This window comes from Stenella coeruleoalba (genome assembly GCF_951394435.1).
Source record: "Stenella coeruleoalba genome assembly, chromosome: 5".
Taxonomy (NCBI): domain Eukaryota; kingdom Metazoa; phylum Chordata; class Mammalia; order Artiodactyla; family Delphinidae; genus Stenella; species Stenella coeruleoalba.
Window position 1 is genome coordinate 95048605 of NC_137150.1, and position 27934 is coordinate 95076538.

A 27934-nucleotide genomic window follows, 5' to 3' on the forward strand; every position below is an offset into this window, starting at 1 on the left:
GCCGTAGCATTTTTTGTAAATATGAGGACAACGGCCTTGCACTAAGGGTGACAGCCTAACAACAACACTAAGGTTGTTGTTATGCTGTCACGTCACCATAACAACAACCCTGGATTACTGTCTGCCTCCAGACTCAATGTTACATGAAAAATAAAGCAAAATAAAAGAACAAAATAAGCACATCAACTGACTTTCTGTGACACAGCTGAACACAACCTTAACACTCAGACTTCCTTTATGTGTCCTTGCCCCACTCTGGTTTAGATGCTCCTCCTTGTTTCCATGTCATCTCCTACAATCCCAAACACAGTATTTTCTGCCTCTCTGCATCATAAATTTCAGGAAGACAGAAATCATGTCAATCTTTCAATCAATGATGTCCCTTGAACTTTGCACATGTCTACATAGCACATAGTAGGCACCCAGTACATTTGATAAATGGGGAAGTAATAAAGAAATGACTGAATAAGTAAAATTCCCACCTCTCTATATCTACTACTAACAAATAATCCAAAACTCTTCTTGTTTTCCCTTAGACTATTGTAGTATCTTCCTCATGGTTTTCCCTGCATCCCCCTTGCTCAAAAACGCTCCCATAGCTTCCTATTATATTTATAATTAAATTCAAATCCTTTACACATTCTATGAAGCCTAGTATGATCTGGCTACTCTCTACTGCTCTGAATATACATCTGTTCATTCTCTTCATTATATTCCAACCACAGTGGCTTTCTTTTGGTTACTGAAACATTCCAAGCTCATTCTCACCTTAAGATCTTTATGCCAGATGTTTCATTTCCACAGATGTTCACACAGCCGACTCCTTCTTGCCTTTTAGATCTCAGCTCAGATCACTTCCTCAGAGAGGTCACAGCTGACAAATCAGTCTAAAGGAACTCATCAAACACTCTATCCCATAGCCTTCTTGTGGGGCTGTTGAGAAAATATTTTTGTTTCTGCACAGTAGGGCTTTCTGAGAAAATTTTACTGAAACTTCGAACCTGAGCTAAAATGCAACCCTTAGAAGGTAATTTATGGTGGAATAAATAATAAGAACTCCAGAGAGATTTACTTCCCAGAGGTATGTGTTTACATTTCAAGGGGAGTTGAGACCCAGGACCATGGAGACATTTCAAAAAGTGAGGACTCAGCATTCTCTCCATTACTTTTCCAAGGAAGCTCTCTCAAAAGAGGAAGGAAAACAGCTGCCCCTCTCTCCTATATCAATGTCCATATTCATTTTCTTTTGGGGGAAGAGGAGGGCTTACTCACCTACAATTCAGACCCAGTATGTGTAGAGTAACATCTGGCTCTTACTGCTCTGCCCTGGAGGGAGGACGTTGTAGCACAAGGGAAACAACACATTATTATCTACTATAAATAAGTAGTGATAAATCTTCTCTGCTCCAGAAACCTCATGTTGGCATTCAGGGTAATATTAATAAATATAGTACAAAAAACCTAATCTCTCCTTTATTCTTTTATAGTTCCTGTCATCCAGTACTGGGTATCCACATCACTCAAGATGGTGCACAAGTTCAGAGTCTTTGTTAGGTTTACAACTCATGCCTGAAAGAGCTCCTAGTAGGAGATCAACAAGTGTTAATGGAATGAATAAATGAATCAGTCAATGAAATGAAAAAAATATCACTGAAATGACAACCTTTTGGAGTACTGGATTGTGTAGCTTTCTACTAATTTGGGTTACAGCAGAGGGGAGATTAAAAATTTTAGAAAAATAATTGTTTATCTCGGATGACCTGCTAAAGCATAGTATATGTAACATCTTTTGAAAACTGAGGTTTTTATAAATGTCTGAAGTGAAGACATTTTGGGTTTTTTTTTTTTTTTAACGAACTGATTTCCTTACGACTTAGCTACTGGCTGTGTAGTTAATGAGATTTATGTTTATATAAATATTGAATAATTTATATTTTATATAAATATTGAATAAGTTATCTGTATTCTTGCCCAGCTGCACAGCAGTTGAGATGAAAACCCAGCCTTCTCTCAAAAAGCAGCTTTAGCCCTTCCCAAGGCTCTGAACTAAAACAGAATTAATTCCTCAGAGTTCTGCATCATAAGTTAACTGGAAAATTTAAAAGAGTGTACTTTAGTATCTCTCAATATCACATGAGTGCTGACAACAATTTAAATTTGAGGAGGACTCCACCTTAATGGCATTTCCAGATGAGTTACTCCCAAAATACATTTGGCAGAACCTGCAGGGTAGACTTACTAAGCATTATCCACTTGAATATTGAAAGAGATCTTCAGAAAACAATTATTTTCATTTTGATGGAATTGATACTGAGCTCTTACTTCTGATAACACTTGTACAATTTGTTCAAGCTGATCATCTCATTGCAGAAACAAAACAAACATATTGACAGCATAAATATTTGACAAATGTAATTCTTGAAGATTTCACTCAAAGAAAAAAATGGGCTCTGAATTATGGTGGTGGATTCAAGAATGGCTAGAATTAATTAGGCATTCTCTTTAAATTTTAAACATTTTAAACTATGGGTTATAGTAAAAATAATTTCTTCTTTAAGAACTGCTGAATGTAGTAGGTATTTTTAAAATTTTACCATAACAAGTCAGTTGAAATTACCTAGAATTTGAGTAGAAAGTAAGTATAACGTAAACTTCTGAAATCTAAGCTTACCATAAACACCACATTTGATCAACTCTTTAGAGAGGTATCCAATCTAAATGATTATATACAAATGTATTACTACTGTGAATAAGGGTGTACAGATTCAAATCCTATTGGGAGGATAAATTAATAGAAGATAAACTGTAATGATAAACTGATAGAAGATAAACTGTAAGTTTGCAACACCCAATGCTTTCAGAAGGGTAAAATCTGGGTAAACAAGGGTTAAAAATTAAATACTGTGTAGTTGTATCTCTAGCATATTCCATAGAACAGGGTATTCTGATTGGCAGGCATGAGCCTCTAGCCTTCTCAGTAGGTATATTGCTATAGTAAAGCAGGGTGCGTGCCAATCTATTAACAATGTTTCCAAAGATCATCTAAATAATTTTTTTTACCATTTTTATTAGATTATAATTGCTTTACAATGGTGTGTTAGTTTCTGCTTTATAAAAAAATGAATCAGTTATACATATACATATATCCCCATATCTCTTCCCTCTTGCATCTCCCTCCCTCCCACCCTCCCTATCCCACCCTTCTAGCTGGTCACAAAGCACCAAGCTGATCTCCCTGTGCTAAGCGACTGCTTCTCAGTAGCTATCTATTTTACATTTCATAGTGAATATATGCCCATATATACACTACCACTCTCCCACTTTCTCCCAGCTTACCCTTCCCCCTCTCTGTGTCCGCAAGTCCATTCTCTAGGAGGTCTGCATCTTTATTCCCATCTTGCCCCTAGGTTCTTCAGGACCTTTTTTTTTTTTTAGATTCCATACATATGTGTTAGCATATGGTATTTGTTTTTCTCTTTCTGACTTACTTCACTCTGTATGACGGACTCTAGGTCCATCCACCTCACTACAAATAACTCAATTTCGTTTCTTTTTATGGCTGAGTAATATTCCTTTGTATATGTGTGCCACAACTTCTTTATCCATTCATCTGTCGATGGACACTTAGGTTGCTTCCATGTCCTGGCTACTGTAAATAGAGCTGCAATGAACATTGTGGTACATGACTCTTTTTGAATTATGGTTTTCTCAGGGTATATGCCCAGTAGTGGGATTGCTGGGTCATATGGTAGTTCTATTTTTAGTTTCTTAAGGAACCTCAATACTGTTCTCCATAGTGGCTGTATCAATTTACATTCCCACCAACAGTGTATGAGGGTTCCCTTTTCTCCACACCCTCTCCAGCATTTATTGTTTGTAGATTTTTTGATGATGGCCATTCTGACCAGTGTGAGATGATATCTCATTGTAGTTTTGATTTGCATTTCTCTAATAACTAACAATGTTGAGCATTCTTTCATGTGTTTGTTGGCAATCTGTATATCTTCTTTGGAGAAATGTCTGTTTCAGTCTTCTGCCCATTCTGGATTGGGTTGTTTGTTTTTATGATGTTGAGCTGCATGAGCTGCTTGTAAATTTTGGAGATTAATCCTTTGTCAGTTGCTTCATATGCAAATATTTTCTCGAAATCTGAGGGTTGTCTTTTCATCTTGGTAATGGTTTCCTTTGCTGTGAAAAGGTTTTGAAGTTTCATTAGGTCCCATTTGTTTATTTTTATTTTTATTTCCATTTCTCTAGAAGTTGGGTCCAAAAGGATTTTGCTGTGGATTTATGTCATAGAGGGTTCTGCCTATGTTTTCCTCTAAGAGTTTGATAGTGTCTGGCCTTACATTTAGGTCTTTAATCCATTTTGAGTTTATTTTTGTGTATGGTGTTAGGGAGTGTTCTAATTTCATTCTTTTACATGTAGCTGTCCAGTTTTCCGAGCACCATTTATGGAAGAGGCTATCTTTTCTCCTTGTATATTCTTGCCTCCTTTGTCAAAGATAAGGTGACCATATGTGTGTGGGTTTATCTCTGGGCTTTCTATCCTGTTCTATTGATCTATATTTCTGTTTTTATGCCAGTACAATACAGTCTTGATTACTGTATCTTTGTAGTACAGTCTGAAGTCCAGGAGCCTGATTCCTCCAGCTCCATTTTGCTTTCTTAAGATTGCTTTGGCTATTCGGGGTCTTTTCTATTTCTATACAAATTGTGAATTTTTTTGTTCTAGTTCTGTGAAAAATGCCAGTGGTAGTTTGATAGGGATTGCATTGAATCTGTAGATTGCTTTGGGTAGTATAGTCATTTTCACAATGTTGATTCTTCCAATCCAAGAACATGGTATATCTCCCCATCTGTTGGTATCATCTTTAATCTCTTTCATCAGTGTCTTATAATTTTCTGCATACAGGTTTTTTGTCTCCTTAGGTAGGTTTATTCCTACGTATTTTATTCCTTTTGTTGCAGTGGTAAATGGGAGTGTTTTCTTAATTTCACTTTCAGATTTTTCATCATTAGTGTATAGGAATGCCAGAGATTTCTGTACATTAATTTTGTATCCTGCAACTTTACCAAATTCATTGATTAGCTCTAGTCATTTCCTGGTGGCATCTTTAGGATTCTCTATGTATAGTATCATGTCATGTGCAAACAGTGACAGTTTTACTTCTTTTCCGATTTGGATTCCTTTTATTTCTCTTTCTTCTCTGATTGCTGTGGCTAAAACTTCCAAAACTATGTTGAATAATAGTGGTGAGAGTGGGCAACCTTGTCTTGTTCCTGATCTTACTGGAAATGCTTTCAGTTTTTCACCATTGAGGACGATGTTAGCTGTGGTTTTGTCATATATGGCCTTTATTATGTTGAGGTAAGTTCCTTCTGTGCCAACTTTCTGAAGGCCTTTTAACATAAATGGGTGTTGAATTTTCTCAAAAGCTCTCTCTGCATCTATTGAGATGATCATATGGTTTTTCTCCTTCATTTGTTAATATGGTGTATCACATTGATTGATTAGTGTATATTGAAGAATCCTTGCATTCCTCGGATAAACTCCACATGATCATGGTGTATGATCCTTTTAATGTGCTGTTGGATTCTGTTTGCTAGTATTTTGTTGAGGATTTTTGCATCTATGTTCATCAGTGATATTGGTCTGTAGTTTTCTTTTTTTGTGATATCTTTGTCTGGTATTGGTATCAGGGTGATGATGACCTCATAGAATGAGTTTGGGAGTGTTCCTCCCTCTGCTATATTTTGGAAGAGTTTGAGAAGCATAGGTATTAGCTCTTCTCTAAATGTTTGATAGAATTCGCCTGTGAAGCCATCTGGTCTTGGGTTTTTGTTTGTTGGAAGATTTTTAATCAGTTTCAATTTCATTACTTGTGATTGGTCTGTTCATATTTTCTATTTCTTCCTGGTTCAGTGTTGGAAGGTTGTGCATTTCTAAGAATTCGTCCAGGTTGTCCATTTTATTGGCATAGAGTTGCTTGTAGTAATCTCTCATGATCCTTTGTATTTATGCAGTGTCAGTTGTTACTTCCCCTTTTTCATTTCTTTTTTTTTTCTCACACACACACTATATTTTTTTTTTACAAGAGATAGACTGACACCAAGCATTGTAAATATATGACCACAACAAAAGCAACAATGATTGCAATTACCAAACAATAAACACACTCATATGAGATAATATTTACATTCAGTCCAGTAATCCTCCACTGTAACAACTCCTTTACTTTGCAGTGAAAATTGATTTGTATATTTTTTGCCTCTGAGTCCTTGTGGGATTTTTTTTTAAATTCAAACAGAAAGTCACAACAATTATAATCATCCTCATCAGTTCACTCAGTCCCATGTAAATAATTTTTTTTATCTTGATCTTTTGTTAGCAGTTTTATGAGTTCATCAGTTTTCCATTAAAATTCTGAAAATGCTTATTCATTCAGTTCAGCAGCGCAGTCAATTACCAGTAACCTGTACTTGTCAGAGTCCTTTCCATGAATTCCTTGAAAATGAAACCCTTTTACAGGAACATATTTGCAAAAGCATCAGAGTACACCCAAAACTGTCTGTAAATGACAAAAGACTTAAAAATGACCACGGTTGAAGATTTGATGAAAGTTCATAATAATGCAATTGACAAGGAAATTTAGTTATTTCTGAGATATACATTTTAAAGTAATAACTAGAATTATGACTTATAACATTATACCAGAACATATAAGATTTTTAGAAATTTCATGTAATGTCTGAAACATTTATATTAACATATTTACATACAAATAACCCAATGTAAGCATAGTATTAGTTGTTCTGTTTTTTTTTTTTATACCGCAGGTTCTTATTAGTCATCAATTTTGTACACAACAGTGTATACATGTCAATCCCAATCGTCCAATTCAGTACACCACCATCCCCACCCCACCACAGTTTTCCCCCCTTGGTGTCCATATGTCTGTTCTCTACATCTATGATTCAACTTCTGCCCTGCACACCAGCTCATCTGTACCATTTTTCTAGGTTCCACATACATGTGTTAATATACAATATTTGTTTTTCTCTTTCTGGCTTACTTCACTCTGTATGACAGTCTCTAGATCCATCCACGTCTCAACAAATGACCCGATTTCGTTCCTTTCTATGGCTGAGTAATATTCCATTGTATATATATACCACATCTTCTTTATCCATTCATCTGTCAATGGGTATTTAGGTTGCTTCCATGACCTGGCTATTGTAAATAGAGCTGCAATGAACATTGGGGTGCATGTGTCTTTTTGAATTATGGTTTTCTCTGGGTATATGCCCAGTAGTGGGATTGCTGGATCATATGCTAAATCTATTTTTAGTGTTTTAAGGAACCTCCATATTGTTCTTCATAGTGGCTATATCAATTTACATTCCCACCAACAGTGCAAGAGGGTTCACTGTTCTCCGCACCCTCTCCTGCATTTGTTGTTTGTAGATTTTCTGATGATGCCCATGCTAACTGGTATGAGGTGATACCTCACTGTAGTTTTGATTTGCATTTCTCTAATAATTAGTGATGTTGAGCAGCTTTTCAAGTGCTTCTTGGCTATCTGTATGTCTTCTTTGGAGAAATGTCTATTTAGGTCTTCTGCCCATTTTTGGATTGCCTTGTTTCTTTCTTTAATATTGAGCTGAATGAGCTGTTTATATAATTTAAAGATTAATCCTTTGTCTGTTGATTCATTTGCAAATAGTTTTCTCCCCTTCTGAGGGTTGTCTTTTCGTCTTATTTATGGTTTCCTTTGATGTGCAAAAGCTTTTAAGTTTCATTAGGTCCCATTTGTTTATTTTTGTTTGTATTTCCATTACTATAGGAGGTGGATCAAAAAAGATCTTGCTGGGCTTCCCTGGTGGCGCAGTGGTTGAGAGTCCACCTGACGACGCAGGGGACACAGGTTCGTGTCCCGGTCCAGGAAGATCCCACATGCCGCGGAGCGGCTAGGCCAGTGAGCCATGGCTGCTGAACCTGCGCGTCCAGAGCCTGTGCTCCGCAATGGGACTGGCCACAACAGTGAGAGGCCCATGTACTGCAAAAAAAAAAAAAAGATCTTGCTATGATTTATGTCAAAGAGTGTTCTTCCTATGTTTTCCTCTAAGAGTTTTATAGTGTCCGGTCTTACATTTAGGTCTCGAATCCATTTTGATTTTATTTTTGTGTATGGTGTTAGGGAGTGTTCTAATTTCATTCTTTTACATGTAGCTGTCCAGTTTTCCCAGCACCACTTACTAAATAGACTGTCTTTTCTACATTGTATATCTTTGTGTCCTTTGTCATAGATTAGTTGACCATAGGTGCATGGGTTTATCTCTGGGCTTTCTATCTTGTTCCATTGATCTATGTTTCTGTTTTTGTGCCAGTACCATATTGTCTTCATTACTGTAGCTTTGTAGTATAGTCTGAAGTCAGGGAGTCTGATTCCTCCAGCTCCGTTTTTTTCCCTCAAGACTGCTTTGGCTATTCAGGGTGTTTTGTGTCTCCACACAAATTTTAAGATGATTTGTTCTAGTTCCATAAAAAATGCCATTGGTAATTTGATAGGGATTGCATTGAATCTGTAGATTGCTTTGGGTACTGTAGTCATTTTCACAATGTTGATTCTTCCTATCCAAGAACATGGTATATCTCTCCATCTGTTGGTATCATCTTTAAATTTCTTTCATCAGTGTCTTATAGTTTTTTGCATACACGTCTTTTGTTTCCCTAGGCAGGTTTATTCCCAGGTATTTTATTCTTTTTGTTGCAATGGTAAATGGGAGTGTTTACATAATTTCTCTTTCAGATTTTTCATCATTAGTGTATAGGAATGCCAGAGATTTCTGTGCATTAATTTTGTATCCTGCAACTTTACCAAATTCATTGATTAGCTCTAGTAGTTTTCTGGTAGCATTTTTAGGATTCTCTATGTATAGTGTCATGTCATCTGCAAACAGTGACAGTTTTAGTTCTTCTTTTCCAATTTGTATTCCTTTTATTTCTTTTTCTTGTCTGATTGTCATGGCTAGGACTTCCAAAACTATGTTGAATAATAGTGGTGGGAGTGGACATCCTTGTCTCGTTTCTGATCTTAGAGGAAATGCTCACAGTTTTTCACCATTGAGAATGATGTTTGCTGTGGGTTTGTGGTATATGGCCTTGATTATGTTGAGGTAGGTTCCACTTTCTGGAGAGTTTTTATCATAAATCGGTGTTGAATTTTGTCAAAAGCTTTTTCTGCATCTATTGAGATGATCATATTGTTTTTATTCTTCAGTTTGTTAATATGGTATATCACATTGATTGATTTGCATATATTGAAGAATGCTTGCATCACTGGGATAAATCCCACTTGATCATGGTGTATGATCCTTTTAATGTGTTGTTGGATTCTGTTTGCTAGTATTTTGTTGAGGATTTTTGCCTCTATGTTCATCAGTGATATTGGTCTGTAATTTTCTTTTTTTGTAGTATCTTTGTCTGGTTTTGGTATCAGGGTGATGATGACCTCATAGAATGAGTTTGGGAGTGTTCCTTCCTATGCAATTTTTTGGAAGAGTTTGAGAAGGATGGGTGTTAGCTCTTCTCTGAATGTTTGGTAGAATTCACCGGTGAAGCCACCTGGTCCGTGGTTTTTGTTTGTTGGAAGATTTTTAATCACAGTTTCAATTTCATTACTTGTGATTGGTCTGTTCATATTTTCTGTTTCTTCCTGGTTCAGTCTTGGAAGGTTATACCTTTCTAAGAATTTGTCCATTTCTTCCAGGTTGTCCATTTTATTGCATAGAGTTGCTTGTACTAGTCTCTTAGGATGCTTTGTATTTCTGTGGTGCCTGTTGTAACTTCTCCTTTTTCATTTCTAATTCTATTGATTTGAGTCCTCTCCCTCTTTTTCTTGATGAGTCTGGCTAATTGTTTATCCATTTTGTTTATCCTCTCAAAGAACCAGCTTTTAGTTTTATTATTTTTTTTGCAATTGTTTTCTTTGATTCTGTTTCATTTATTTCTGCTCTGATCTTTATGATTTCTTTTCTTCTGCTAACTTTGGGTTTAGTTTGTTGTACTTTCTCTAGTTGCTTTAGGTGTAATGTTAGATTGTTTACTTGAGATTTTTCTTGTTCCTTGAGGTGGCTTGTATACCTATAAACTTCCCTCTTAGAACTGCTTTTGCTGCATCCCACAGGTTTTGGATCATCGTGTTTTCATTGTAATTTGGCTCTAGGTATTTTTTGATTTTGTTTTAGATTTCTTCACTGATGTCTTGGTTATTTAGTAACGTATTGTTTGGCCTCCTTCTGTTTGTGTTTTTTACGGTTTTTTCCCTGTAATTCATTTCTAATCTCGTAGTGCTGTGGTCCGAAAAGATGCTTGATATGATTTCAATTTTCTTAAATTTACTGAGGCTTGATTTGTGACCCAAGATATGAGCTATCCTGGAGAATGTCCATTCGTACTTGAGAAGAAAGTGTAATCTGCTGTTTTTGGAGGGAGTGTCCTATAAATATCAATTAAATCTATCTGGTCTATTGTGTCATTTAAAGGTTCTGTTTCCTTATTTATTTTCCTTCTGGATGATCTGTCCATTGGCGTAAGTGAGGTGTTAAAATCCCCCACTGTTATTGTGTTACTGTCAATTTCCTCTTTTATAGCTGTTAGCAGTTGCCTTAGGTATTGAGGTGCTCCTATGTTGGGTGCATACATATTTATAATTGTTATATCTTCTTCTTGGATTGATCCCTTGATCATTATGTAGTGTCCTTCCATGTCTCTTGTAACATCCCTTATTTTAAAGTCTCTTTTATCTGATATGAGTATTGCTACTCCAGCTTTCTTTTGATTTCCAATTTGCATGGAATATCTTTTTCCAACCCCTCACTTTCAGTCTGTATGTGTCCCTAGGATTGAAGTGGGTCTCTTGTACACAACATATATCTGGGTCTTGTTTTTGTATCCATTTAGCAATCCTGTGTCTTTTGGTTGGAGCATTTAATCCATTCACGTTTAAGGTATTTATTGATATGTATGTCCCTACCACCATTTTCTTAATTGTTTTGGATTTGTTTTGTAGGTACTTTCTTCTCTTGTGTTTCCCACTTAGAGTAGTTCCTTTAGCATTTGTTGTAGAGCTGGTTTGGTGATTCTGAATTCTCTTAGCTTTTGCTTGTCTGTAAAGCTTTTGATTTCTCCATCTACTCTGAATGAGATCCTTGCCAGGTAGAGTAATCTTGGTTGTAGGTTCTTCCCTTTCATCACTTTAAGTGTATCATGCCACTACCTTATGGCTTGTAGAGTTTCTGCTGAGAAATCAGCTGTTAACCTTCTCGGAGTTCCCTTGTATGTTATTTGTTGTTTTTCCCTTGCTGATTTCAATAATTTTTCTTTGTCTCTAATTTTTGCCAGTTTGATTACTATGTGTCTTGGCATGTTTCTCCTTGGGTTTATCCTGTATGGGACTCACTGCGCTTCCTGGACTTGGGTGGCTATTTCCTTTCCCATGTTAGGGAAGTTTTTGACTATAATCTCTTCAAATATTTTCTCTGGTCCTTTCTCTCTCTCTTCTCCTTCTGAGACCCCTATAATGTGAATGTTGTTGCATTTAATGTTGTCCCAGAGGTCACTTAGGCTGTCTTCATTTCTTTTCATTCTTTTTTCTTTATTCTGTTCCGTGGCAGTGAATTCCACCATTCTGTCTTCCAGGTCACTTATCCATTCTTTTGTCTCAGTTATTCTGCTATTGATTCCTTCTAGTGTAGTTTTCATTTCAGTTATTGTATTGTTCATCTATGTTTGTTTGTTCTTTAATTCTTCTAGGTCTTTGTTAAACATTTCTTGCATCTTCTTGATCTTTGCTTCCATTCTTTTTCCAAGGTCCTGGATCATCTTCACTATTATTATTATGAATTCTTTTTCTGGAAGGTTCCCTATCTCCACTTCATTTAGTTGTTTTTCTGGGGCTGTATCTTGTTCCTTCATCTGATACATAGCCCTCTACCTTTTCATCTTCTCTATCTTTCTGTGAATGTGGGTTTTGTTCCACAGGCTGCAGGATTGTAGTTCTTCTTGCTTCTGCTGTCTGCCCTCTGGTGGATGAGGCTATCTAAGAGGCTTGATGGGAGGGACTGGTGGTTGGTAGAGCTGACTGTTGCTCTGGTGGGCAGAGCTCAGTAAAACTTTAATCCACTTGACTGTTGATGGGTGGGGCTGGGTTCCCTCCATGTTGGTTGTTTGGCCTGAGGCAACCCAACACTGGAGCCTACCTGGGCTCTTTGGTGGGGCTAATGGCTGACTCTGGGAGGGTTCATGCCAAGGAGTACTTCCCAGAACTTCTGCTGCCAGTGTCCTTGTCCCCACGGTGAAAGAGAGCCACCCCCCGCCTCTGCAGGAGACCCTCCAACACTAGCAGGTAGGTCTGGTTCAGTCTCCACTGGGGTCACTGCTCCTTCCCCTGGGTCCCGATGCGCACACTACTTTGTGTGTGCCCTCCAAGAGTGGAGTCTCTGTTTCCCCCAGTCCTGTCAAGGTCCTGCAATCAAATCCCACTAGGCTTCAAAGTCTGATTCTCTAGGAATTCCTCCTCCTGTTGCCGGACCCCCATTTTGGGAAGCCTGATGTGGGGTTCACAACCTTCACTCCATTGGGTGGACTTCTGTGGTATAAGGGTTCTCCAGCCTGTGAGTCACCCACCCAGCAGTTATGGGATTTGATTTTATTGTGATTGCGCCCCTCCTACCATCTCATTGTGGCTTCTCCTTTGTCTTTGGATGTGGGGTATCTTTTTTGGTGAGTTCCAGTGTCTTCCTTTCGAAGACTGTCCAGCAGCTAGTTGTGATTCTGGTGTTCTTGCAAGAGGGAGTGAGAACATGTCCTTCTACTCCGCCACCTTGGTTCCTCCTCCCGTTTTTCATTTCTAATTCTGTTGATTTGAGTCTTCTCCCTTTTTTTCCTTGATGAGTCTGGCTAATGTTTTATCAATTATGTTTATCTTCTCAAAGAACCAGCTTTTAGTTTTACTGATCTTTGCTATTGTTTCCTTCATTTCTTTTTCATTTATTTCTGATATGAATTTTATGATTTCTTCCCTTCTGCCAAATTTGGGTTTTTTTTGTTCTTCTTTCTCTAATTGCTTTAGGTGTAAAGTTAGGTTGTTTATTTGAGACGTTTCTTGTTTCTTAAGGTAGGATTTTATTGCTATAAACTTCCCTCTTAGAACTGCTTTTGCTGTATCCCATAGGTTTTGGCTCATCATGTTCTCATTGTCATTTGTTTCTAGGTATTTTTTGATTTCATCTTTGATTTCTTCAGTGATCTCTTGGTTATTAAGTAGTGTATTGTTTATTCTCCATGTGTTTGTATTTTTTACAGATTTTTTTCCTGTAATTGATATCTAGTTTCATAGCGTTGTGGTCAGCAAAGATACTTCATACAATTTCAATTTTCTTAAATTTACAAAGGCTTGATTTGTGACCCACGATATGATCTATCTTGGAGAATGTTCCATGAGCACATGAGAAGAAACTGTATTCTGTCATTTTTGGGTGGAATGTCCTATAAATATCAATTAAGTCCGTCTTGTTTAACGTATCATTTAAAGCTTGTGTTTCCTTATTTATTTTCATTTTGGATGATCTGGTCACTGGTGAAAGTGGGGTGTTAAAGTCCCCTACTATGATTGTGTTACTGTCAATTTTCCCTTTTATGGCTGTTAGTATTTGCCTTATGTACTGGGATGCTCCTCTGTTGGGTGCATAAATATTTACAATTGTTATATCTTCTTGGATTGATACCTTGATCATTATGTAGTGTCCTTCTTTGTCTCTTGTAATAGCCTTTGTTAAAGTCTATTTTGTCTGCGATGAGAATTGCTACTGCATCTTTCTTTTGATTTCCATTTTCATGGAATACCTTTTTCTATCCCCCCACTTTCCATCTGTATGTGTCCCTAGGTCTGAAGTGGGTCTCTTGTAGACAGCATATATATGGGTCTTGTTTTTGTATCCATTCAGCCAGTCTATGTCTTTTGGTTGAAGCATTTAATCCATTTACATTTAAGGTAATTATCGATATGAATGTTCCTATTATCATGTTCTTAATTGTTTTGGGTTTGTTATTGTGGGTCTTTTCCTTATCTTGTGCTTCCTGCCTAGAGAAGTTCCTTTAGCATTGGTTGTAAAGGTGGTTTTGTTGTGCTGAATTCTCTTAGCTTTTGCTTGGCCATAAAGTTTTTAATTTCTCCATCAAATCTGAATGAGATCCTTGCTGGATAGAGTAATCTTGGTTGTAGTTTTTTCCCTTTCCTTACTTTAAATATGTCCTGTCACTTCCTTCTGGCTTGTAGAGTTTCTGCTGAAAGATCAGCTGTTAACCTTATGGGGATTCCCTTGTATGTTATTTGTTGTTTTTTCCTTGCTGCTTTTAATATTTTTTCTTTGTATTTAATTTTTGATAGTTTGATTAATATGTGTCTTGGCATGTTTCTCCTTGAATTTATCCTGTATGGGACTCTCTGTGCTTCCTGGACTTGATTAACTATTTCCTTTCCCATATTAGGGAAGTTTTCAACTATAATCTCTTCAAATATTTTCTCAGTCCCTTTCTTTTTCTCTTCTTCTTCTGGGACCCCTATAATTCAAATGTTGGTTCGTTTAATATTGTCCCAGAGGTCTCTGAGACTCTCCTCAATTCTTTTCAGTCTTTTCTCTTTATTCTGCTCTGCAGTAGTTATTTCTACTATTTTATCTTCCAGGTCACTTATCCGTTCTTCTGCCTCAGTTATTCTGCTATTGATCCCTTCTAGAGAATTTTTAATTTCATTTATTGTGTTGTTCATCATTGTTTGTTTGCTCTTTAGTTCTTCTAGGTCCTTGTTAAACGTTTCTTGTATTTTCTCCATTCAATTTCCGAGATTTTGAATCATCTTTACTATCTTTACTATTATTCTGAATTCTTTTTCATGTAGACTGCCTACTTCCTCTTCATTTGTTAGGTCTGGTGGGTTTTTACTTTCCTCCTTCATCTGCTGTGTGTTTCTTTGTCTTCTCATTTTGCTTAACTTACTGTGTTTGGGGTCTCCTTTTTGCAGGCTTCAGCATAGTTCCCGCTGTTTTTGGTGTCTGCCCCCAGTGGCTAAGCTTGGTTCAGTGGGTTGTGTAGGCTTCCTGGTGGAGTGGACTAGTGCCTGTGTTTTGGTGGTTGAGGCTGAATCTTGTCTTTCTGGTGGGCAGGTCCACCTCTGGTGGTGTGTTTTGGGGTGTCTGTGACCTTATTATGATTTTAGGCAGTCTCCCTGCTAATGGGTGGTGTTGTGTTCCTGTCTTGCTAGTTGTTTGGCATAGGGTGTCCAGCACTGTAGCTTGCTAGTCATTGAGTGAAGCTGGGTCTTGGCACTGAGATGGAGATCTCTGGGAGATTTTTGCCATAGATATTACATGGAGCTGGGAGGTCTCTGTTGGACCAGTGTCCTGAACTTAGCTCTCCCACCTCAGAGGCACAGCCCTGACGCCTGGCTGGAGCACCATGAGCCTTTTGGGAGGTCTGAGGTCTTCTGCCAGCGTTCAGTAGGTGTTCTCTAAATAATTTTTGTCTGAGTTTTTTATATCATCAGATTTCTGAAATAAATATATCTTCTGACAAGAAAATTCACTGATACCCCAATATCACTATTTCCAACCACTTAGCAATTCAAAACAGATTAATTTATAGGGCTCTTATAGTTCGGTAGACATGGATCAGTCTTCCAGAGGTTTCTACCTACAGAGAAAAATAAAATCAAGTTCCTGAATCTATAAAACTGAGAAATAAGACTTGGAAAAATAGTGATACCCTAAATATCACTATATTATATGTACAGTTATACTTTATAATTATACTATATACTTTATATACTACACAGTATACAAAGCAAGATGGAAAGGGTGATGCTGTTATTAATTTGTAACCCTTACAATGAAAGATGTTTTTGAAAGCCTGAGGCAAGGGTTCGATACATAATTTGCAGGCTCAGTGCAAAGCAAAAATGTGGACTCCTTATTCAAAAGAAAGGAAAAAAAGCTTTTTCTGTTCTGCAGTCTCTCACCCTGTCATGGTGATTTCCATTTGCTTTCAACATTCTGCTCCCTTGGGAGTGAGGATACCAGCAGGACAAGTATAGACCCTCACAAGTGTCCTCTCCACGTCCATCCCTAAGTCCCCACAGGGAACAGAGGGCAGCAGAAGTCACCGGGTAGAAGTAAGGGAGTGGGTTACTAGACACCCAACCAGGGGAGGTGGGGACATAGGGAGCTGACAGGAGGCAAGACCATGTGTGAGTAGAGGCTCCAAGATCCCCGTGCATGCTCCATCATCCCACTGGGATAATTTTGACTATAAAATATAAATTTAAAGCAAAATTATTAATAATTTTATGATGACCACATTGTGTTAAATCCTAAGCATTGGGCCTTCTGTAACTGCCCTAGTCACAGGCCCATACATCTGGCTCTTCCTAAGGCAGATGTAGTTACACCGTCTCCCTGTCCAGGCCCTGGCTCTGACTTAATCTGCCTCATCTATTTCTACCATCTACAGCCCAGCCTGGCTGCTTTCAGGACTCTGTGCTGATGTGGTCTTGGCAGAGAACCCTGAGCTTTTCTGTTTGCCATTGCTCTGTACCCACTTACCCTCATGAGTTCATATTGCTCTTGCTACAGAAATTTATCTTCCTAATTACTATGTCGCAAATTTCCACAACTCCTCTGAAACCCCATTCAAATGTTAATGCTCCTTTCTGGTCACTAACAGTGGAGGAATGTGGGGTTTGAGTGACCTCTATGACTTAAGTCACATCCAGGCTGAAAAGCAGCTTAGAAAAAATAGGCTCATGACTCAAATTATCTTCTCCCCCATGTAAGGCCCTTATTTCTGACTATGAAAGACACCACCAAGGAGGACCACACTGTCAGTCATTGGTCAAGCTGGGATGTGCATTCGAACAACTGAATGAGTTACAATAAACTATAAGTGTAAGAGGCCGGGTCTGAGGGGTTAGAGACACTTCATCTGTCTTGATACCTCTTCAATGAAACAGGGTCTAAAATGTCATGTTATTAATTAGTCCAGTTATGACTTTGGACAACTCACTTCATGGACAACTCACTTCATATCTCTCTCATTCTTTATCTGTCAAAAATCAAAAAGTTGTAATTACATTCTCTAAGTCCTAACCAGTTTCAAAAGTATTTAATTCCATGAAAGAAAATAGAAAGGAAACAAGAAATGTAACCAAAGACCCTTTTCACTAAAAATAGAGCTACCATATGATCCAGCAATCCCGCTTTTGGGCATATATCCAGAAAAGATGAAAACTCTAATTTGAAAAGATACATGTACCCCAATGTTCACTACAGCACTATTTACAATAGCCAAGACATGGAAGCAACCTAAATGTCCATCAACAGATGATTGATAAAGAAGATGTGGTACATATATATAATGGAATATTATGTAGCCATAAAAAGAATGAAATAATGCCATTTGCAGTAACATGGATGGAACCAGAGAATATGTACTAAGTGAAGTAAGTTAGACAGAGAAAGACAAGTATTATATGATATCACTTATATGTGGAATCTAAAAAATAATACAAATTAATTTATTGATAAAACAGAAACAGATTCACAGACATGGAAAACAAACTTTTAGTTACCAAAGGGGAAATGTGGGGGATGTGTGTAAATTAGGAGTATGGGATTAACAGGTATACACTACTATATATATAACAGATAAACAACGAGGACCTACTGTATAGCACAGGGAACTATATTCAATATCTTATAATAACCTGTAATGGAAAAGAATCTAAATATATATATATACAAATCACTTTGCTGTACACCTGAAACTAACACAATACTGTAAATCAATAGAAAACAAAATAACAAACAAAACCAAAAGGGCCTTTTTTAAATAAACCTGAAAATGTATCTTTCAGTATATCTGTTTTTACCTCTAATGTGGCATGGATCCCTGATGTGTCAGTTCAGGTCCTCTGGGAGGAGGTGCTGAGATGAAGTGAGGAGAGCAAGAGGTCCACTGGGCTTGAGGGGTAAGGGGTGGGCAGTGCCTGTGAAAAACAAAAGCGGAAGAAGCAGAAGTGAGCAGGAAAAGCTTTCAGGAACAACAAAGATCTGACACTAAGGAAAGGGAAGGAGGGAGAGAGCAGAAATGGGCACAGAAAGCCTCAGAGTGCTACAAACCTGAAAACGTCTTTGGTAACCTGATGGGGAGCTCCAGAGCAAAGACGGCCCTTTGGAGAGTACTCTCATGTAGTGTACAGAGGATCACCCGGGAAGACTGGCCTCATATCAAACACTGAGAGCATTCCTGAGGTCCTGCTGCTGGAGGTGGTTGTCTAACTACAAGTTCTTTCTTGCAGGGAGATTCATGGTGTACAACTCCACGGCTGCCCCCCGATCATGTTTATTATAAAAGCAAGCCATGATGTTAAGAAACCCAGGCATTTTTGTCAGATCCCTTCACAGGCTTACATTTCTAGGACTCAGTTCTAGTATTTTTAACGTAATGGGACAGTTGATCATCATTAATGAGTATTGTATAATTAATGAGGATTAAAATAATTTTAAAAAAAAGTGTGGAGTAGAGAAACTTAGAGCTAGGAGGAATCAAAAATTATTAGCCCAACCCCTCCATTTGACAAAGAGAAAACTGAGGCCCACTGGGACTAAGCACCCAATGTGACCATCGGGCTAGTTAGTGCCAGGGCAGGAATGGAACCCATACTTTCTCACCCCCAGCCCAGGCCTCTTTTAAAGAAGCTGAACAAGGCAAAAAAAAGAGAAATTTTATTTCACCAACAGTTCAGGCTTTTAAAAAAGTATTCAGAATTGGGAACAGATGTTCTGTCACACTGATGGGGCTGACAAGTAAAAGTTTAGAACAGAACTCAGCACCACAAAATCCATATAAGGTGAATCATATTACAGTTGACCCTTGAACAACATAGGTTGAACAGCTTAGGTCCACTTATACACAGATTTATTTTTGATAGTAAATACTACACAATGGATCTGTGGGATCTTGGTTACGGGGAACCAAACCACATATAAGGAGGGCCAACTATAAATTATAGGCGAACTTTCAACTGAACGGAGAGTTGGCAACAAGGCTATCTGATTTAACTTAAACATTTAAGTAACTAAAGTAAACATTCTGCTTCCATGAGGAAGAGATTTCTCACAATGAAAACTGAGAGACCATCTTGATCATTGGACAAGTGTGAATAGGATCAGGGAAGCCAAAAACCTTGAGGAGCTGGGTAAAAGAGAGAGATGTACTCCATCCTCTCCTTGCAAGCCAGAGAATAAGCCAAATGAGTAGGTCTCAATAAGCTATTTATTTAGAGAAATGTACAGTTTATACAGATTATAGGGTAAATAAGTATGATACTTATTTGGGGCTCACCATAATACTAAATGCTTTTCTCATAAGTCAACTCCAGTTACAATGTTTGTTATACAGAAAATAGTAATCTATAATCATTATCATTTTCAGGTAAATAATTATTATAGCAAGTGTTACTAGCTTGAAAGACACCGATAACTTCCTAAAAATACCTAAAAATATTTTGTTGTTTGAAGCACTAAGAAAAGTATATATGGCTAAAGCTGAGTGGCCCTTGAGGGAAGGGCTCTGAGACTATTACAGCTTTGACATGGTACCTTCTGTTATATAAAATGTGACCTCGTGTCTCAGAAGACCACTTGGCTGGAGGAGTTCTTCCTACTGGCACACTACTATACTGGGTGCTGTCTCTGCAGAAAAGTAGAGAACAACTTTCTTCTATCACAGCATTTCTAGTTGAAATGGAAATATAGACCTTATATAGGAGATAGCTGAAGGGTTAGTATATCGTGCGCTATCTTGGCTCTGGTCTCTGCTTAGAGCTGTGTCACTGCTTGGATCTAGATCAGCTGAGTTTTGTTGATAGTGGCAGGGAGAAATTCTCCATCATGTTATATCGAATCCTAACAAAAACCCCTGCAGCACAAAAAGCAGGTTTACTATCAACTCACCCTTACCTGAAACATTATCTCAATTCTAACTTTGGTTAACACAAAGTCTCTAGCTTTGTTCTCTGGGACAGTTCCCACACCCTCTAGAATTTAGAATTTCTAACTGAAGGCCTGCATGAGGGCAGAGTACTCAGGCAGCCTGTGCTTCAAAAGGCTCAAAATGAAAAAGGCACAGTAAAATAAATCAGTTGGACTACCTAGCGGTAAATGTCTCAATTTCTTGTTGTGTTTAACCTTCCTACCGAACGGAACAGTAATGTATATCCTCTCACTGCATTCTTAATAAGGTTATTTACACTGCATAGCCAATGAATTTGTGTCCTATGCAATAAATTCTCAGCTCTGAAATGTGTGTGACAATGTAGACATCATTATTAGAGGAATTAACCTTGTAAATGAGGAGCACCCTTATTGAAACTCTGGATTTTGATTATTCAAGAGTGACACAGGAATACAGGCAGTTTTGTGCAGAATTATAATGATCAGCCTTGCAAATAGCCACTGGCTATGAATAAGCAACTATCTTTTGGCAACAAGTGAAGAATTCTGACTTCATTTTTAAAATATTTCTGTGTTGGTTTGTAATTTCCAATACCAGCAGAAGAAAAAATATTGCATGTATCTCCAATGTATAGAATTAAGGGCTTATTCATCAGTAGTGATTGTATTTTGAACTGGTTGAGCCAAACAAAGCCAGAAGGAGGAAAGACAGACAGAGTAGAACTTTTTCAAGCCACACGACTGCTTATCACCTCTGATATGCCCCAGATATTCTTCTATGTCTCACCTGCCTCTCAACCACATTGATGTCACTTCAACAACCACAGCTAAGACATACCAGGATAAATTAGAATTTTATCAATTTCCTGATTCATTAAGAGGTTAGAAAAATCCAAGGGTAGGGTAAAGCTACTAAGGATCAAAAACAAAGGATCAAAGAAAACGCAAATATTTTCTCACTTAGGTAAAAGCCTGAGACAGATCACTTGGCTTTAATTTCAGTCAGTTTCCAAGCAAAGGAAAAATCCTGAAGATTAACATGGGACTTGGAGATTCTTCTTCTGCTTCTCCCACCTCAAGTTCATGATAGCTATCTCCTCTTCCTTGTACCCTGAAGAGGCACAAGGGGAGGATATTTCAGAACCTATAATGTAAAAGATATTAAAAAGCTTTTAGCTTAGAAGCAAAAGCTCAATCATCTAATGTCCTCTAAGTCCATGTATAAGATCCCACTGCCAGGTCTGAGCATCAGGGAGAAGACTGAGGGACCATTTCCCTCTCTTGCATATGAGTACCTACAGAATTTATAGCAGCTACAATAACAAATACAAATCCCACTGCTGATCATGGTATAAGTGGAGTTACAAGGGTGTACTTATTTGTGAAAATTGTACAGCTAAGATTTGTGCATTTCAATGTCTTTAAATTATATCTCACAAAAAAGAATTTCAAATACTACAAATAGGGCTTCCCTGGTAGCGCAGTGGTTGAGAGTCTGCCTGTCGATGCAGGGGACACGGGTTCGTGCCCCGGTCCGGGAAGATCCCACATGCCGCAGAGCGGCTGGGCCCGTGAGCCATGGCCACTGAGCCTGCGCGTCCGGAGCCTGTGCTCCGCAACGGGAGAGGCCACAACAGTGAGAGATCCGCATACGGCAAAAAAAAAAAAAATACTACAAGTAATAATTGCGTAGGGCTGGTGAGTCGGTGGAAGCAAAGATAAAACAAGAATGGCTGAATATTGATAATATTTTAAGCTGGGTGATGGACACAGAGGGGCTCATTACACTATTCCATTTATTATGTGTGTGTTTGAAATTTCCCATAATAAAAGGTTAAAAATGTTAATTGTCTCAATTTTATCACCAACTCACAGCCACAACTTTTAGCAATATGAGGATCGTGATTAAAATACACTCACATGTTTGACTTTTATCAATGCGGGATGAAGACAACAGCTTCACACAATCCAACCTGAAGGAAATAGCTTGAGACAATTTTTTAAATTCTGAGTCTTTGCTTGAATAAAGATGGGCATTAAAGAAGCTTGTTCATAATCATCAAATAGTCTATTGCCTCGGGAAGTGAGGGATACTAAATGACCAATTCTGCACTGTCAGAGTTTTTTCAGTCTGCAGTGTTGTATTTCTTTATACCACATATGGACTTAGCAAAGTCCCCCGACTACTCACATAGCCTTTATTTATTCTACTATCTCCAACATCCCCTGATTAGGAATACTCAGTTTTTGTACCGTTACACAGCATCGTATTTGACATATCAATATGCAAATACTGGTCTTTCTAAAACTGTTTACTTGATGTTCAAACGTTGGTACCATCCCAAGCAAAGATGAAACTGCTTTATCAGCAGGCATGTTTTCATATTACATAAGAAAGGGTTAGTGCTCAATAAATGTGAATTGAATGAATAAATGGTAGAAGAGATATTTAAACAATTAAAAGAATTTTATAATGGACCTCAAAGACAGAAGTAAAGAAAAGCAGTAAAATACTTAAGCAGAAGCAAAGCATTTGTAAAGATTTTAAAAATTAAGTTCATCTGAAAGCATTTATGGAGTTATTGTGGGCCAAGAAATGCCACAATATACTGAGGTTTTAAAAAATTACATGTAATAGTCTTTAATCCTAAAAAGGACTATCGGTTTAAGAGCTGCTAAGTGAAGCAGTCAATGTCTAGGAAAAAAATTGCCTTTGCTGACAATGTATTTATTATAGAGATAACCTTAGTTTCTTAAGTTTGACTTTGGATAAAAGTGGTTTCAAAAGGTCTAAACTTCAAAACCTAAAATGAGACAAAAAGGTTTGTGGAGTCTAAATCACCCCTTTACTACAGCTTGCATGTCAAATACTGAGTAGCCACAGCATGAAAACTCAAATAATTCTAACCACTCATAAACAAGGGGCTACATCAACTGTGCTAAGCCTTCTACACAATGACTATCTTTTCATAACAAAGAGTAACAAGACAATGATTACCAATATCAAATGCCCAGCTTAATAAATTAAAATTTACACAAAATCAACTAATTTTGGTAATGTTGTGGCTCATGGTACCTAGACAACTAATCCCTCATTTCAAAGAGCACTGGATACAGTCAATGCTCTCTTCCTAGGAACAGGCCAAAAGTAGTACCTGCAGCCTTTTAAGGTATCTCGTGGAAACAACCTGTCAATCATACGGACTGAGTGTCCATAATATGCAAAGCTTCCAGAAAAAATTAGACCAAAATCTTCCTAGCAGTGTATGCACTGTTGAAACTGTTAGCTTTGCAGCAGCAAAAGCAAAAATTTGTGCAGGCTTGTCAAATGCTACTGTGCCAGGATATGAAAACATCAATAATGACTGCATCTAGAAATTTAATTTCAGCAGTCTTTTGAGATATATATATATATATATATATATATATATATATATATGGATCATATATAAATGGATCACTTCATTGCTCATTACGGAGGAAGTGTACTGAGGAAGTGTACCATATAACCCCAATTTTCTCTTACTGGCAACTTTTTGATGTTTTTTTGCTCCAAGGCTATATAGCTTGTTTTTCCCTTACAGTCAGCTTAACAATGAGCCATAATGCAAATTTTGCCCTAAAAATGTTTAGTCATGGGTTCAGTTGGTTAGAAAACAGCTAATGAAGCCAAGGTCAAGGTTCATCCTGGTATGAGATTCATATCGAAGGAAAATATTCCACACCTGAGATCAGCTCCTGCTAAGGGTAAGTAGCCTCCTGCTGGATGATCATAAGCCAAAGGGATACTGGTTTGAAGAGTGCAGAGAGGCACAGATCCTTTCAGCTGTGTGGACAGTCAGTAAAATAATCATTCTTGCTTTTTGTATTAGAATGAGTGAGTTGCTGAATGAGATTTGGAAATAAGAGAGGCTGCCCTTGAGCACCACATAACCCAAGTGAGAGAAGGAAGACATATAAAAGGGATAAATAATAAACTATAAGGTATAGTATATTTTTAGGACCAAGTAAATGGTGTAGCCAGTAAGTGTGGAAGGAGTAAAGAAAAAGGAAAGACTGCTTTTTTTGGTGTAGTCAGAAGAAACATGAGGAGGCAACCTCAGTGCTAGCCCTTCTGAACATGCAGAAGGCAGAGGATGGGTGTTCAGTAAATGGAGACTCCTGGCTCATCCCCATAGAGAAGCTTGGGACCCTCCATCCAGGCAAATATACAGCTCAGGCTTTCCAGTGTGCATAGCAGGAGGTCAACTCTTGCTTTTATTCCGTACCACTAAGGCTCTGGCTCATCCTTTAGTTAGTAACAAGGAATACAGGAGGCAGTGTTCAGGAAATAATTCATATCTAGAGACCTGCTAAGGAAAGTGCACATCTAGGAAAATCATTTAAACCAACCAATCCTGAAGGCTTTCTAAGCTCTATCCTTGGATCAAGTTAGAGCTTCATAAAGCTACACATTATGAGTACCTTAGCTTAGTCTTTAAAAATTCACTAAATTATGCTTTAAAATTAAACTCTCTGAGTAGAACAGTAGTTACCAAGGGCTGAGTGGGAAAAATGGGGAGATGTTAGTCAAAGGTACAAACCTTCACTTATAAGATGAATAAGTTCTGGGGATCTAATATACAGTGTGATGACTATGATGACTATTAATATAGTATTAATAATACTATATTGTATGCTTGAAATTTGCTAACAGAATAGATCTTCCACATTCAAACCAAAAAAAACAGTAAACATGTGAGGTGATGGATTTGTTAATTAACTTGATTGAGATAATTATTTCACACTGTATGCATATATCAAATCATCATGTAGTACATCTTAAGTACACACAGTTTTTATTTGTCAATTTTACCTCAATAAAGCTGAACAAAATAAAATTAAATAAAATCAAACTCTCTGTCCTGGCAAAATTTATCAAAATAATCATTCCATAATTTTTGATCTAGTAATTCCAATTCATGCAATTATTTTTATAAATAATCTCCTTCGAGTATGTTGATATGCATATGTAGTCATTCATATTGCAGAGGTATTTTCTTTTTTGTAGTTGGAAAACACTGGGCAGAACCTGAATGCCTACTGGTAGAAGAAAGGTTAACTGAATCAAGTTGCATCCGTATGATAAATACCATGCAGCCATTAACAAAAAGGATGGTGTATGTTTACATATACTGACCTAGAACTAGCAAACTAGGAGCTAATATCTGAATGATGAGAAGGGACTATTCACATGAAGAGCTAGGGTTAGAACATACGAGGGTTGGGTAACAACAAAAGCAAAACAACCTGGGGCAGGATGTACTGTTCTAAGAAGGTCATCAATGATTGAAGAGAAGTGGATGAGGAAGGGAAAGAATTGAAGATTGAGATCTGAGTGTGAAATGGATCATATATAGCCCTGAAGATCATGGTAGAGAGGTCATGACATTGTACCCTAAATATAATGGGAACCAGTAGAATATTTTAAGCAGATGCCATGGTTTATGTTTTAAAATAGTCACTGTACCCTCTGTATAGAACTTGAAAGGTATAGGCTACAGTGGAGTAGGAATCTAAAGGTAGGTGGCCACTGCTGCAGCCATGCAAGAAGCTTGTATTGGTGGCAGTACAACGGTAGTAAGTAAATGGTTTGGGGATACATTCCGGAGATAAAATGCCTGTTTCCTCCTCCTTTACATAGTTCTTGTTTTCTTTATTTCTAATGCAATGGTGTTGTTATACACCTGAATTTTATTGTCCCACGTTGCATCCTTTATGAAAGCGGGTGGGACATAAAGTTCTAAAGAAAAGATTGTGGGTGTGTGTGTGTGTGTGTTTGTGCGTGTGCGTGTAAAGGTAAGACCTAAGTAGCAACAGCATGAATATGCATGTGGAAAGAGCAAAAACCAAGAATCCAACAGGCCTGTCTTCAAACTTGTGCTGTTGAAGATTTTCTTTATATTTAAAAGGGTATGAGCATTAATAGCTATGCTCACAGTGGTCTGAAGACTAAGGGTTATTATTAAAAGTGCACAGTACAATGTCTAGCACATTGAAGATGGTCAGCAATTGCTTGGGATTAAAATGGGGAGGACTTTGGATATCATACCATGGAGAAGATATAGGGATTTTTGAACAGGGGGATCGGGTGCAAAGCAGTGTTTTCAGAAGGCAGTATGTAGGTAGTTTCAGGAGATAGTATATAAAGGGGAAAGGTCAGTTAGCAGATTATTGCATTCTTCACAACATCTATATTAGAAAGAGAAAAAAGAGATCTCATTATCACCATTGACAGACAAAGAAGAGAATGACTCACTTCAGGTCAAACAACAAATCAGGGGCAGAAATGAGTCCAGGCTGGAAAATCACACTTCCTCGTCTAAGTATGATAATTCTCTAGACCCCTGCTGCCTACATTATTCAAATATGGTACGTGAATCTGACCTTTTTCAAATATTACAGTTTGCTGCAACCTACTAGATAAATAATATACCAAAGATCAGAGAATAGCAAAAATAGTGGTTTCTCCCAGGTTTATAAAACTTTTCCCTTCTTTGAGATTTGTCTCTAATTTCCAATTTTCTTCTAAAATCAAAGCTTTTATTTAAATGGCACCAAACTATTCCTCTTTGCTCCTGCTGGATCTACATGTGTATGTGTCTATGTAGCATGTGTGTGTGCATTCACATACACATTTATTTCTAAGGTAAAAGTGATCCATCAACATTAAGTCAACCATGCAGAAGATGCTTCTAAAGAGATATTATCATTTAGTTTACCATATCTTTGGAACAAGTAAAGGTTTTTACAAATACCTCAGAGGAAGTGTTATAATCAGTAAATGTGAGAATTTAAAAGCCTTGCTGTTTAGTGAAAGGGACAGCCTACCCTGTAAAAACAAAACATAAAGTCATTTAAGATTCTTCAGTTAAAAAAAAAATTGTTATAATTTCATTGAGATCCAGTGCCTATTCAGATCAGGCAACTGTGAGTGATGTAGTATCCCGAATAGGTAGTAGATAATGTCATCTTCTAGATTCACCCAGCAATAAGGAGCAGTAACTCACATGGGCTCCTTGCAACTGTGTTGCCCCACACCTAGAAACGTATCTTTTGGTATAGAATAGAGGGGCCTACATAACAAAGACCAAATATCCCTGCTCTTCAAATTTTGAGACTTTTAATCCTTAAAATACTTCATCAGAGCTCACCTACTCGCTTCCAAGTTATAATTGAGGGAGGTTCCTAGATTATTTTTGAGCATCAGGACAAGATGACACTCTGATTGTCACACTGATTGGAGAGTCTCCTGTCAACCCTCCTTCTGCAAGCACTACTTGCAAAGAAAGGGCCTTATATAAGTCTACCCCATAAAAGTCTGCCAACAAATATTACGTTAACTAAAGCAGGAAGAGGAAAGAGAATATTGAGAGGAAAAGAGGGTCTTCCCTCACAGCTGGCCATTGATTGCCCCTGACAAAGACTCTCTCCTTGACCAAAATTTAGTTAGGCTTCTCTGAGCCTTTTTCCTGACATGGCCTTGACTTGGCCTTCCATGTCCATCCCTGCTAAACCCAGTTTTAGCAAGAACTCTGATAAGTCATTCCCGTATCCTTGATATCTGATCACTCTTCATATCTGATCAAGTTCTTATCTCTCATTTTGATATCTGATCACCTTGTCTTCAGCAAGAATCTTATTAAATTGGTTTAGCAAGAATCCCACAACCCTTGATGTCTCCTCTTAGTAATTTTCCCCCTACCGACCCTGCTCACTCTGCTCTTTGGCTGTAAATCCTCATTTGTCCTTATTGTATTAGGAATTGAGCTCAGTCCCACACTGAAGTCTCTTTTCCCCTATTGTGAAAATAAGGAATAAA

The 27934-nt window shown here is 37.7% G+C and overlaps 1 long non-coding RNA gene across 1 annotated transcript; it reads right to left on the minus strand.

The window, feature by feature from the left end:
* Positions 1-918: 918 nt before the first annotated feature.
* On the minus strand, positions 919-3945 carry LOC307187224. The gene is made up of 3 exons (XR_013828553.1): positions 3337-3945; positions 1273-1326; positions 919-933 (listed from the first exon to the last, which is right to left on the minus strand). It is a non-coding gene; the product is annotated as an uncharacterized lncRNA (long non-coding RNA).
* Positions 3946-27934: the final 23989 nt, after the last annotated feature.